Raw genomic sequence first — 15,559 nt, 5'->3', positions numbered from 1 at the left:
TAATTACTGACTGAGTTTAATGAGACAGATGCTGTATTTTTTTTTTTATAATAATAATAAACCTTGTTGTTCTCAGGTAGAGTAGACTGAACTGATTAAAAGAGCATGAAACCATTTTAAATTTGTAATCAACAATCTGTTCAGGGCATTAAAATACAAGTTAAAATGACTAAACTATTATTTTTTTATGTATTGAATGTATGTATGTAATCTTGTTTTTTATGTTTTTTTCCTCTTCTCAAGCCTTTAATGCAAATGAGAAAAGCAATAGAGAGGTAAATTCCATCATACAAGTGGAATTATGAGATTAAATATGAAGCTATGAATGTCAAGGTGCTTTGTGTCAAGTGTACAAAATGCTATAAAACAACAAATAAGACACTTTATGTTGATTTGAACACTTTAAATTGTGCTGTACTGTCGTAATATACTTTATTGTATTTTATAATGTATTGCATTGTTAATGTTTATTGCAGTTCAAAACAAATTCATCATGGCAAGCTTACATTGCTGATAAACTCCAAAGAAAAAAGCACAGACACACAAATATGTTAGAGCTTATTTGTTTAAAAAAAATATAAATTACCTCATGATAGGCACAATCCTGGTGTGTGTGTCTCAATTGAGATGAATTGCGTAAGAAAACAGTAATGATGGGGTAGGATTGCGATCATATCATGCAAAATCTGCAAATTCAAAGTTCTATTAGATTACCATTTTGATTTGTTTTGGCAGATGTAATACTCTATATTGATGCAGCAGGTTAAAACTAGCGATGCTTCAAGTTCTCACAATAGGTAAACCAATGATTTAGGCCTGTGCAATATGAAAATTCACCAGAAGATGGCGACACACCATTATTTCACTGATGAGCTATAGCTTGCAACCAAGAAGTCTGTATTTTAATTTAATGGCATGTCATCATAGTGCAGCTGTCATAAAGCGTGAAACTGCAAATAAATAAATAAAGTAATTATTTATGACCATGTTCAATCATGTCCTTGGCCTATCCATAAGCACTGCGACCTTCATGCTTTCACTACAACAACAAACACGATAAAGGCAAGGCTCTGACACTGTTATGTGTTTGAACTACTGACAAGAGCTCCTGATGTATGGGATCGTGTTCGTCTTTGTCATTATCATCATCAGTGTCATTCCTGTTATTGCTTTTACGAAGCACATTTTCAGCATTTCTTAATATAGGCTACCCAATTGTTTAAATATTATATTGTTTTTTTCAATCACAGTATCTATCACAATGAGGTGGAAATGGGGTGAACTTTAAATATTTTCACTTCTTTGGTTTTCCAGGATAGTTCCATTTTTTGGTGACAGCCTACGCCATAGTTTAGTTTAGTTTAGTTTAGTTTATTTAAGAGTTTGACAAGGCAGGATATTGAAGGACAAAACCCTGAAATGTATCAAACAGAACACATACTCAAGACAACCGTATATACCTAATTAAAAAGTAAAAAAAATAGAAGAAACAAACAGGAGGGGTAAAACAGATGCATACAAAAACCTGAAATACATCAGGCTTCATACAAGCAGAACCTGCAAGTTATTTATAAAACAGTTTAAGAGCACGTGGAATAAAAGAAAGTTCATGTCTTTTTGATTTACTCCTGGGCACAATAAGTTCTCTACGCTGCCGTAGTAGGTAAGTAGGTGTTGGAGCCACAGACAGGAAACAATGCAGTGGTGATGAACTGTCCTTGAGTAGTTTTGTAAAAGTACGTATAGTGGCCTCGTCACGCCTCTCACTCAGTGATGGAGGGAGAGAAGAAGTTGGAACACCTATTATCCGACAGCAACGTTTTTGGACCCTTTCTAACTCATCAGAGAGACCTTTTGGTAGTCCACCCCATACTGGACTAGCGTACTCAAGAACTGGCCGTATAAATGTCAAATATATTTTCACTAAAACATCACATGGGAGACCCGCGTTTTTAGCAACACAGAGATAGTGGATTCTAGGACGCACCTTCGAAATCATGTACTTAATGTGTGCGCCCCACGACAGATCAGTAGAAATTTGAACTCCAAGTAGTTTAAAGGTGGAAACTCTGCTAATTAGATGTCCTGATATTACAGGAGAGGAAGGGCAGGGAATATTTTTGTCTTTCCTGCGCTAATGACCATGTCCACTGTCTTACCTCCATTCATTGCCAATGAAAATTCATGTCCCCATTCCGCCACTGAATCCAAGGCCTTCTGTGTTAACCCTGGTAAGGATCCCATTAAAAGTTCAGTGATTGTTAAATCATCGGCATATTTCACCGGAATTACTGAAGGAGGCAGGCGGGAATCCAAGCTGTTTATTGAGATTACAAAAAGCAGAGGGGATAGAAGTCCCCCCTGGGGAACACCAGCTGAAATTGGGTAGGAGTTAGACACACAGGAGCCCCACTTCACCTTTTGCCCTCTGTTACTCAGATAGCTCCTTACGCTGAGCCAAAGTGGACGTCTGACATTCATCTCAGCTAAAGCATAAAGCAGTTGACAATGATCAACTGTGTCAAAAGCTCGAGTAAAATCAACAAAACCAGCATGAATGTCCAATTTAGGATTGCTATTGAGTGCTTCATGCCAGTGTTGCAGAATATGAATCAGTGGAGTGTCAGTGGATCTGTTTGCCATGAAACCATGTTGTGATGGTTCAATTTTAGCAACTGTATCCTCCAGAATGGCATCTCTGAGGATTCCTTCATACACTTTTCCAACACAGCTGAGTAGTGAAATCTGCCTATAATCTGTTGGAAAACTGGGCTTTGTTTTTTTGGGAACAGCCTTGACCATAGCCTCCTTCCATTGTTTTGGAAAAATATTATTTTGCAAGCACATGTTAAAGATATCACATAGTACCGGTGCCAGCTCCTCATAAAAGGTCTTTAACATCCAAGGAGGGATGCCGTCAGGACCAGCAGCCTTTGCTGCCTTCACTTTGCAAAGTCTAACCTTAACTTGTCCAATACTCAGAAGAGGTATACTACAATTGGATAACTTGCAGGTAACCTCTTCCTCAGATGGTGAAATGTGACTTGCATGATCCCACACAGAAGCAAAGTGCTTTGCCAAGTTGTCACACTCATATTGCATGATGTTATGATCCTGAGACACCATGTCACTCTTATCTCCTTCCATCCCCATTAATGCCTTCACAGACTTAAACCATTGTTTAGGCTTAGTGCTTTGCAGTTCCTCGACCTCATGTATATAGTATTGTTTCTTTGCATTCTTGATTTTTTGGGCTATAATTGTTTTTAGTTTACTGTAAGTTGTTTTGTTCCCAGAACAGAAAGCAAGCTGTCTGTCTTTTATCAGATCCTTAATTTGTATGGTCATCCAGGGTTTATCATTATTTGTGATTGAGACTTTCTTAAATGGAATTGTTTTATCCAAGATAGACCTGATCGTAGAAGTGAAGGCACTAACCTTAGCCTCAGGGTCCGTAGCCTCAAGAATGTGAGAAAAGTCAGTAATATTCATGAGAAGGCTTAATTGCCTATTTGTTTCAGGGGTACGCTTTCTACAAATAATTTGCTTAATAGGTTTGGTAGGCCAATTTCCAGCATTTAATAGAATAGTCTCATGGTCAGAGGAGCCAACAGGAGGCAAATGCTCTGGTGACTCATACATGCAGGAAATGTTAGTGAAGATTGAGTCTAATTGACTGGTCTTTCTTGTTGCTCCAGCCACTATCTGTTTCAGACCATGTCTGCTGCAGATGGTTTCAGACTTGTATTTATTTGTATCACCAAGAATGGCAATTGCGGCCTGCTGGTAGTTGCATTCAATATTTCTAAGGCAGCGATCCAAGTACTGGGTGATTATTAAGTCAGGTTGGGCCGTTGCTGAAGAATGTGGGGGAAGGTACAGCACAGCAGCAATAATACAACTTAACCCTCGAGGAAGACGACTGGGACGTAGCCAGACCCACAATGCCTCAAGTTTGTCTTCTTCTAGGTGAGTCAGTCGAGTCTGAGTGATGTTTTCATCGACATACAAAGCGACTCCTCCTCCCCCACTGCCCTCACGATCCCGTCGATGCATTGTATATCCAGGTAGAGTTACATTTGAGTCTGGGATATCAGCATTTAACCAGGTCTCTGATACAGCAATAACTGCTGAGTTATTATTCACAGCTATACTGTACAGCTCATCGCACTTGTAGCGTAAGGAGCGCACATTGGAAAGTAGAAAACCAGGCATGATTGGCTTTGATTTATGTTGGTTTGTCTTAATATAAATCAGGTTCTTAGGATGGTAGCAACAGTCATAAGTAAGCAGGCTTAGCTCAGTCAGCTTATTCTTAACATCCACTGTAGTCCCACAGAACGAAGGACGATTTCCAACAATTGTACATATTGAGCGACTGTAATTTTTTCCAGCTTTCTTACCCCTTGGGCGAGATCTAAGTCGTAGAATCCCATTGATTTTGCTGCAGGGTGGTTTTAACTTCAGGAGCCAAAGGGGATGCAAATCTTTTCAGACTTATTATAAGATGTAAATGATTCTTAAATCCGAGTTGTGTCATTATTGACTTGGGGAAAGACAGAGACATTTACTTGAATGGTTGCAGTGGAAATTTTCATCCATCCAGCTGTAGACGAGTAGGCCGCATTTTCCTTGAATCCATCAAATATCTTCTAGCAGTAATTCCATCCATAAGTCCTGACTTCCAGTTTAGGAATAAAATCACAGCAATGACAATGAGTGATCGGTTTGTGCATTTCCAGACTATATTAAATAAACATTGTTTAAAAAGCTAAAAAAGGTAGGTTGCTGAGCAGCTCAAAATTCATGCGGCTGCCCTTAAAAGCGGCACCTAGTGTTTTCTCCCCACCTAGTGTTTTCTCCATAAAGACAGTCACCATGACATCTAAATAAACGATTCTTATTTTGAATATTGCAGTGTTATAAATGATTTATCCGTGCACATCATTATTATTAGTTTTAATTCATGTGCCCTCGTAATTAAAGTTCCCCTCTTGCAGCAACATCTCTTCCCTTCTCTGATGACGTGTTTACCGGCGTCAGGGCGGAACAACATGTCACTCATATCAACCATCCAATCAATTTCCCATGGACAAAATCAAGCCCCGCCCTATATTTGTTGAAGTTGCATCCATTTAACTTTTTTTTAAACAACAAAACAATACAACATACATTTTGGAGCCAAGGGAGCAAAGAAAACACATACAAATATATATAGTAATAAAATAAATCAAATAAAAAACATTCACAAAAATACAAGACCTTACAAGAAGATTTTGAAGTCTTAATAGCTTTTCCATTAGTACTAGATTGAATAGTAGAAAAGTAATTTTCACATTCTTTAAGGAATAGGGGCTTTTTGTTAGAAAACTTACACGTATGAATGTGAAATTTGACTAATAAAATTAACAAATTAATAACAAAAGCATCCTTATTCACACTGTTATCATACTTTGCATTTTGAAAATGTAGACAAAATTAAAGAGTATATTTTCCTTAATAAACATAGACACCTCATACCATAACTTTTTCACATGACTAATGCCAGAAAATGTGCGGTACTGTTTCCAAGTGCAAAGAGCAAAAAGAGCAGCTCACATCAAGGTCTTTTTTAAACTTACTAAGGAAATGTTTGAAAGGGTAGAATTTGTGCGTTATCTTGAAAGAGATTTTTTTTTATCTTGTTTGTAACAAAAACTTATGAGGTTATAACCAAACATTTTCCCAATCAAGGTCATTAACAAATTTAGTCCAATAAGCAGCAATATTTGCAACCTTATTGAAAAAAAAAGAACAAATAGATTGTTATTGGTTTTTTTTAAACTGTAAAAAATATATATTTTACCACATACAGTGTCAGTTGGGTTAATCGTGGGCATATCAACTGATGACAACATACCTCTACATAAGGTAATTATTCCAGAATTGATTGCAGAAAATTCAAGAGCAAATTCCTTGGGAGTCACAGGAAAATTGTGCTTTAGATCAGTTTCCAAGCATGTAGCCTATCCATTTAACTAAATCCAGTTCCTTATTATGACATCATCCTCCAGCCATGAAGTGATTTATTTTGGTAAAAAAACAAAACAAAAAAAACAGCAGTATACATCAGTAAGCATCACAGCTGTATTTGATTAATTTGTATGATGTTCTTAAGAAATCAGTTTGATGTTATCAAAATGAACGTTATGTTTACATGCTCATGTAGTTTCCATCCTGTTCGGTTCTTTCCAGTAGGGTGTCTTGTTCTTTTTTTACCACAGTCTAAAAATTAATTAATTAACAAACAAACAAATTGTGAAGAAATGTTAGGTCTATGTCTACATGGGCATAAATATCGAATTATATAAAAGGTTTTGTTGTGCTTAATAATATAAACACATTAATTAAACTTTGCTTGAGGTCGCTCAGACTATAGGACTGTGATGATGGTTTAATGGTGGCGCCATGATCTCTCGGTCATGCAGGAAGAGGCTCGCGGAGAATGAGATGCTCATGCTGTCAGAGCGTGATCTTCAGAGTCAGTCCACACTCCACAGACTCTGACCATCGACCTGCTCCCCTGACACTCTTTTCCCCTGTAAACCTGCTGATTTCACTTCACTGGAAAATCGATCAATCTGACTTCTCGTTTGTCTTAAGTTTGAGCTTAGAAAAGCAAACAAACTTTTTTGGCTCAAGTAAAGTAATTGCACGTCTTTCTCTTCGGAAGTCATGTGATTGCACTAACCATTAAGGCTAGTTGCAAGTAGGCAATTCCATGTGATTCATGTATGCATTTAATTATTTAAACGGATTAGTTATTATAGCTAGGCTATGTATTAGGGAAATTCTGGGTCAGGCTTGGTACATAGACCTGCACTTTTGAATAACATTTACATTTACATTCTTCACCTGAGGTAACATTAAATAAAAAATACAACAGCCAGCTACAACAAAAAAACAACAGTAGTCACAAAAATTCAAACCTAGATTAATTCTTAGTAGAAAAACTATTACATGGCCAATGGCCCCACAAATTAAGCTTATCTTATAAAATATTTGCAAGAGCTTATGGGTATTTTCCTTTTCAATTTAATTATTTTTTTAACTTAAACTATTAATTGATTTTGAAGTAAAAGAAGTTTAAGGAGCGGATATTTGAGTTATTTATTTATTAATGACATGATTATGCTTCACAATGTGGCAGTAACTTATAAAACCAGCAAAAATAGCAAAATATTTCGCATAAGTCAACTTATTTGATATACAGTTTTGGAGTGCCTGAAGCAATTTCTTTTTACTCGTGTAATATAAGTTTAGAATAATAACTATTTTGTATTTTGCATATGCCTCGCGCTGTAATGGCGATTGCTTAAATCTATCACTTTTGTGACTCAACGGTTAAAAAAAAATTGAGTGCTTTTATTGTTGAAACTAGGTCATGCGGCCTGCATGGCTTCCCCGAGCAGCAGCATCTGTGTGTCATAATGCTAACCACATGAGTGATGATGTGATAATAATGAGGGCAACACCTCGCAACTAACTAAGCAGTTTATATGACCTTATGCTGCCAACATTCAGTGGATGGAGATCATATTAACAGTGTTGGAAATGTCTGTATTTATGAATATAGCAGCAGGTTTCATGTTGCTCTTTTTCAAAATTATACAGTCAATTGAGGTCAACCACAAATAGACATGCACCCACTAACCTTTTTAACTGGCATCAAGCCAAAGTTTTTATAGTGTTGTGGGTGCAGTGTGGGTAACTGCCGCGGCCATGTGCTGTTTCAGTGGTGCGATCATGTGGGTGTACTTTTCAGGTTTACACCTGTCTAACTTAAGGCCTTAAAGGGGTCATATAATGATACATGCACTTTTACAAGTTGATTGTACTGAAATGTGTGTTGGCAGTGCCTGTACACAACCATCATATAATGATAAAAATCCATCCAGCGTTTTTGTTTTAATCTCCTTATATGTTTTCCCCTGCCTCAAATCGAGCCCGTTCGACCGTGTGACGTCACACGGTCGGACGCCCCTCCCCCGATGGTTGATTGACAGGCGCGTTTCAACAGAGACAATCTTAGTCCGCGCGGACCGGCGCGATTGTTGATATGCTGGAGCACTGTCTGTGAGCAGAATGGCATCTAAGCGACTGTGGTGTTCTGTTCTTGGGTGTAATAACGATTCTACGACGTTCTCAATATAATTCATAATCCCACGTTTATAATGAACAACGCATCATGGTTATTGTGTTACAAACGGTGTACGCACAGAACAGAGAGGCGGGGTGAGCAAAGCTCATTATTATTTAAAGGCATATGCACTGAAACGGCGTGCTGAAAACAGAGCTGTTTTTGACCAGGTAAAATAACTGTTTTCTTACAATACTAATGAGAATTTTTAATTAAAGTATATTACTAACTTTTCATTTAGACCCTAAAGAATCATATTAGCTTGTACAAAAATGGCATTATATGACCCCTTTAATATTTAATTAACCTTCTTGTTCCTTTAAATGTAAAGTGTGATTGAGGAATAAGTCATATAAATAAAGGGCTTTCTGCATCTGTTGGGTGGTTTGGGAAAGGAGTTGTAGCTGTACCTTAGGCCTAGTAACACAGTCATTTATAACAGGGGGAAAACAGTAATTTAATACTAATATTTCTGTAGAAATACTATAGAAAAAAAAGTATTTTAGTGTATTAATGTTAAAGGGATAGTTCTCCCGAAAAATGTAAATCTGTCATCATTTCACCCTCACCCCAAAATTGTATGACTTTCTTTATTCTGTGGAGCACAAAAAAAAAATATTGAGAATATATGATGACTCATAAGTTTGTTTGGTTAATATGGACCCCCAAATAATGATTAAATGCTTTTGCGTTCCCCCGAATAACTTCACATTTGCACACATAACTTTTTATCTCTCACAAAATGTTTGCGTTTCCCTGTGGAAGTTTGTGTTCACTTGTAAAAAGCATTGAAATGTCATTTTGCCTCCCACTTCTATATTATTTCCGTCACAATTTTAGGGAGCGAACGAATGCACTTTCGGTTACCCATATTCATAAAAATATATTCTTATGTTCTGTTGAAGAAAGCAATGATACCGATTTGGAACAGCATGAGGATGAGTAAATGATGACAGATTTTTCATTTTTGTGAGAACTATCCCAGTGTATATTTTCACATATACACATTAACCTGGCAAAAAAAAAAGATTTGTTCAATGGGCATATTTTTGTTTGATCAACTAATGGGGCACAATCTGCATTTTTCAGCTTTATGCTTAAAATATTAATAATAATTTGCCATTTTGTAATTTCGGGAAACATCGTGGATGCAAAAAATAATTAAGATTAATTTTAGAGATTTGAAAACCGATCTTAATCTCATCACAAAATGGTGTAAATATAATACGCACTATAGTCACTACGTCCATATTGTAAGAACATCTCAAACACAAAATTGCCTCATCTGAGTTTTTCTGAAGGGCAGCCGAAGGCCTTATTTATTCATTACTCTGTAGGAAATAGGTTCTCTTGGTTTCCCCCATTTTATTCTCTGCCCACCATTAACCTTTATACAGAATGACCTTTAAAATACAAGGCAGGAGAGTAAACAGAAGTACATGCTTCAGCCCAATGGCTCCTCCTGGTCAAGACTCTTTAGCAGGCATGTCACATGCATAGTCCTGTTTTTCTTACCATCGAGAATATAGGTCAAAGTGGATTGATGGCTTGCAGGGTTTTCTCTAATCTCAAAGACCAGAAATGCAGTTATAGACATAATTACAACAAAAACAAGGCAACAAAAACAAACACAATCTACTGACAGTGTGATTAATAAACAGTGTAATTATTATTATTATTATTTATTTATTTTTACAATAAATACTAAAAGTCCATTCAAATCAGTAGCATTCATGTGTAAAAGTAGAAGCTTATCTATTGTGCAATGAATTTCCACTGGCACTTGCGACAACTGGAAGATATTGTAGCAGAGCATAAGCAGGGCATCCCAACCGTTCCTTGATCCCAAAGTCTTTCCCAAATGGTCAAGAAAGCATAGGGGTGTTCCTCAGGGTGGGACCTTCAGCTCCTTAGCAAATAGCTTTTCAGTCCTTGAGCCTGGAGCAAAGGAGGGGTTATAAAATATAAAACATAAACCTACAGTCTGCCTCATCTCTGTTTGGATATGCTCAACGATTCCTCGGGCTTTCCCTTCTTCACAAGATTTAAAAAGTATTTTTCTGGGACGTTTATACTGCCATTGGACTTTAAGGATTTTACACATGACAGACAGCCTACAAAAAGGCAAGGTCCACTTAAAGATAAGATCAAGGCATAATGCATGGACTTTAAAGCTGCCTTTCTATTAAATGGCTGATTGGCAGATATATAATCAGCAACGTGACTGTTTTTAGATTTGAAGGAACGTTAAACACTTAAAAACATTAAGCCGACTGTATATATAACCACAAGCTGTATATATAAACTGACCTAGATATGTCTAATAGGGTGACATGATACTAACCAAGCAGGTCTCTGAAAATTGCATTTGTCCAGGAGTTTTTGAATTGTTTTGAATTTCTCTTTAGAAATGGGGCTTGTTAATGTGTTTTGTTTCACTGCGGATGGAGTTAAGCGGGGGAATTTTCACATCTGTGAGCATTAGAAGATCACATCTTTCTCTCTCTCTCTCTCATACACAACTGCCCAACACATACATCAATTCACAGAAAAACGTTTGTCTTTTGGTCTTTGTAAACTGCCTGGAGGACATAGATCTTTGTAGAAAAATGACACCCTTTTCCATTAAATTTTCAGACTGCTGCATCTGTATTCAATTCCAGACATCTCTAATGTGCTAACCTTTTATGATCTTTCAAATGAGATCAAACGACATCAAGTTTTCCTTTAATCCCTCACTGCTTCACTCTTTAAAATGATCAGTGTGCTGATGAAGCGTAGTTTTCACTGGTGTTATGTCACTGGGTGATTACACCTTCACACAAAGGCGTTTGTGTTCAAGACCAATTTCATGTTGACTCAGTGAAGGATTAGTGCTTAAGAGAGCCTTAACAGGCTAAAAAGAAAGAAAAGAAAGAAAATAAAAAAAGAACCAGGCAGGAGACTGCAGATCTGTTGAGAAGCATTGTTTTTTTATATTCAGCATCAAAACAAGGCTCCCAATAAGACAAGATCAAATCATACACTTCTGGCTGGCTATATAGAGCAAAGTTCATTCCCATAATTAGCATCATCCAGCTATGATCGCATACTGTCCTCTCTCAGACTGTTTGTGTGAAGGTAGTGACTTAGTAATTTGGTAGAGATACTTCAACACACCCTGAAGACAGAGTAAGCTGCCTGTCAAAGGCCCTGTCCCAAATGGCGCACTTCATGCGGACTTTCGGTCTCGTGGACTTAAATTGCGCGTGCTCGCCGAGTCTACGAGTCCGTAGGCCGTCCCATTTAGCATTTTAACGCTCTGAAGTGTGCTCAGCAGCGCCCCCTTTGTACCCTTGAAGCGGTCTTCCGCGAAGCCCGCATAGATGCAGGCTCCACGCACTTTAACTACCCAGGAATCCTTGCGAAAGGCCAATCAGACAACGGATGGCAGGAGATTTCGCTCACGGACAATTGTTAACATGGCTGAGAAGAAAATATTTAAGTGTAATTATCATTACGGTTTTTATGACAAGTTTATACAAACATTATGATCATCGACCAGTGGTTGATGTCTCAAACATAGGCTAATAATAGCGAGCTGAATAATACGATCGCATTATGATTCATTAAATAAATAGAACAGAATGTCAGGGCTTTACTGAGTCATATGTAAACACAACAACAATAGGCAGCATATTTTCCCGAACCTGTAGCTCCTGTCCATAACAACAATCAGACCGTCTTCCTGTTTCCGGCGTGACGATCGAGTCTGTCCCAAAAATACCTCTCAATGCGCCCTCGCGGACTCGCGCTAAGGGCCCTATAGGTCTGCACTACATGACGTCCCCGAAGTGTGGACTCTGAGGAAGTCAACAAGTCCGGAGTGTGCCATTTGGGGCAGGGCCAAACAGGAATTATACCAAATCATATAACAATGTTAGCCATTAGTAGCCCTAGTGAATTCAGACATAGTGAGCCCTAGTGAGCCCATCAGGCAGACATAACTTACCGTTTTTCACTCTTTCTGTGAGTTACATTGATTCCGAGTAGGTGGCGACAAGTGACTCTCTATGAAAGAGTCACTGAATCATTCACTCAACCCGATTTGTTCAAAAACACTGATTCATTTAGAAAGAATCTGTGGACGAAATCACAGTCATGCTGCTACTCAGAACTAACCTGGTAATACCAAACTCTGCTACTTCGCTTTGCTTCGTAGACAGAGTCTGAAATGGCATAAGTGAAAAGTGTTTTCTTTCTTGCGGGGTTGGGTGGGGGGTGGGGGGTGGGGGGTGGGGGGGGGGGGGGGGGTGGGTGGGGGGGGGGGGGGGGAACTGAAATTGAGTGGAAGTACGAAGTCTGACATAGTCAGGCTAACTCAGGACAACATCGATTTTGCTCATTCAAATCCAAACATATTTAAGGGTTGTACATGCTAGCTTATGTGCACATCAATCCTACACTAGCAGATTCTGTTTACAATTTGAGCAAAACTGGGACAAAGGTTCTTTATATGACTTTTGACACACCTGTGATGCATCTACAATCAGCATGTTTGTTTTATGTGGCGTCAACAAGTTTGGTCTTGTTCTGTCTAAAGTATGATAAGAGATTTTAGTTTTCCAAAATGGACTTTGACCAGTTTTTTTCCCAGAATTTTTTTTCTATCATGTTTATGTCGCTCTGATGAGGATATTTGTTCCCTGACCATAAAACAAATAAAGTTTATTCAGCACTGACCTTTAAATACACCTCTTTTGCTATTTTTTTCCAGGTTCCAAAGAACACTTCCATTTCCAAGCATTTGGTTCAGTCATATTTACACATAAAAGCTGACCATGACCACCGTAAATGCCCCCGTGTGCCTGCTCGCTCGGAATGAGTTTTATCGGAGTAAGTGCAGCACTATTTTTAGCTCTCTGATGTTTAACCAGCTACAGGACACGTGTAATTCTGACTGTCTGCAGTTTCCCAAAGCTCTGTTTATTAGCACACACTGTTCCTATTTTAGCCTTATCAACTGACATAGTCATTGACTTATTTGTTGAACAAATAAAAGCATTGCTCCTCTTTTTGTGAATTGACAGAAATAGACCTAATTACATTGCTTAAACATTACTGGGTACTAAAAACATCATAAGAAATAATAGAAAACAAAAATGTTTAAAAGTACATTTAAAGTCCCCATGTAGTCAATCATTTTACCCCTTAAAACCAAAATTACATATTTAAAAGGTTTTTCCTTGGAAGGAAAAATAGCTTGAATGTAACTCTACACCCTTGCCTCATCTAGTAAATGCATTTCTATGAATATGCAAATTAGCCCCGCCTCCACTCACTCACACCAGCTCAGAGATCCACTGAGATCCTGATTGGCTAAAAGGTAGTTTGTGACATCAAAAACACCAGCAATTTCAAACCGCGTTTTTGAAACTGTCTTTAGATAACTGCAGTTTTAAGCAGAAAATACTCAGCAATGGTGTTGACTTGTGAATTTGCACATGGTTTGTCTTAAGCATAAAAACACCACATAGACATAAACAAAAAGCTGAATTTTCACCACAGGGGGACTTTAAAATATTCATCAATGCTGAATAAAGTGCAGATTCAGATTTTCAGAGGATTTTCTCAAGTTTTTATGTGTGTGTGATTGTTTTTGTTTGCAGGCATCTACCCAACAGACAAAATGAAGGCAGTCAATAGTCTTTCTGATAACTTAATGGAACCAAAGCAAAGACAAGTGACTGTCTGGTTGACCAAATCCAAACACCAAGGTATGGTAGAAGTTCAACTGAGATCTGTTGATCTAACTAGATGTACATTTATCACTTCTGACAAGAATGTCTTTTTATTCCTGTCTGAATGCAGATTTCTCAGGGCCTATGAACAATCGCTGGACAATAAATTTGGTTTTAAGGAGCCAGACATCAAGCGAAACCTCTTCCAAACGGATAAGTCCTGCTGATTGTGTGGTCAAGTAGACATCTGCACAATAATAATGCATAGAGTGCTGGGGAAAAAAAGGGTATGACTTATATGTGCTGCTGATTATTACCTAGATTTTTTTTTTTTTTTGCATTGTCCACAGAAGACTTGCATGTTAGAAAACAACAAATAAGTTTTAGTTTATGCTACCATTCAGACGTTTGTGGTCAGTAAGTCTCTTATGCTCACCAAGGCTGAAATATTATTACAATTTAAAATAAATGAATATATTTTAAAATGTAATTTATTCCTGTGATGTCAAGGCTGAATTTTCAGCATCATTACTCCAGTCCTCTGTGTCACATGATACTTCAGAAATCATCCTATGCTGATTTGTTGCTCAAGAAACATTTATTATTATTATCAGTTAAAAACAGTTGTGCTTATTTATATTTCAGGGAAAACTGATCATTTATGGTAGGATTCATTGATGAATAGAAAGATCAAAAGATCAGCAATGATTTTAAATAGAAATCTTTCGTAACATTATAAATGTCTTTACAGTCACTTTTGATCAGTTTAATGCACATTTGCTGAATAATAAAAAAAAAAAATTCTTTAAACAAATGTGCTAATGACCCCACTTTTGAACAGGTGTGTAATTATACTGTGTAATATCCATTTAGCCATGTGTTGCATTCACTCTGCTTAATTTACACAAAGCATATTCCCACCAACAGTATGAGGAAGAGATGGACCTCTCCTAATTAATGAATTGGAGAAATCACAGCTCACAATATGACTATAGGAAGAAGGTCCTAGCTTGCAGTTAAAATATCCCATTTTTTAGGATAGCCATTGCCTGTTTTTTATTTTTATTATTATTATTATTTTGCATGCGCGTTAGCTGGACCAACCTGAAATCTAATGTGATTTGACGTAAAGAATAATTTATAATATTGGTTTTAATTTTGGAGATCTTGCTCTTTCATCATTCAAATTCATAGGAACTGTATCTATTGCCTAAATAGAAAATAGCCAATATGGCAATTGAGCAAACTGATTTGTCTTTAATGGACATCCAACGAACTATTCTGCATTTAAAAAGTACATTAAAGTAAACCAATCACAGCACCTGTCACGGTCTCTTAGTTGGGACCTGTTGCTGCGAACAAAGGAAAAATGAAGCCTGAAAAAGAACAGAGTCAGCATGCCACAAAGAGGCTTTTCCATTTATCTAACCAACGATCGGAACTTAGTGACCTGGAAAATCCATGTACACATGGGAACAAAGCTGTACAACGTCATCTCTACAGAGCAATTTTCCATTAATCACTGTTTTTGTCTACCGCCCACACTGCATATTTTGAAGTCCACAGGCACTATGTTCTGTCCTTTTGGGGTTTCATAAACCATGTCCAAGTATGAAATAGAGGTCTTCTATTCAGAAAGCAATGCACTAGTTTAGTAAAA

Source organism: Rhinichthys klamathensis, unplaced genomic scaffold, assembly GCF_029890125.1.
Source record: "Rhinichthys klamathensis goyatoka isolate OS25496 unplaced genomic scaffold, OSU_Roscu_1.1 h1tg000510l_1, whole genome shotgun sequence".
Taxonomy (NCBI): domain Eukaryota; kingdom Metazoa; phylum Chordata; class Actinopteri; order Cypriniformes; family Leuciscidae; genus Rhinichthys; species Rhinichthys klamathensis.
This window is presented reverse-complemented; position numbering follows the sequence as displayed.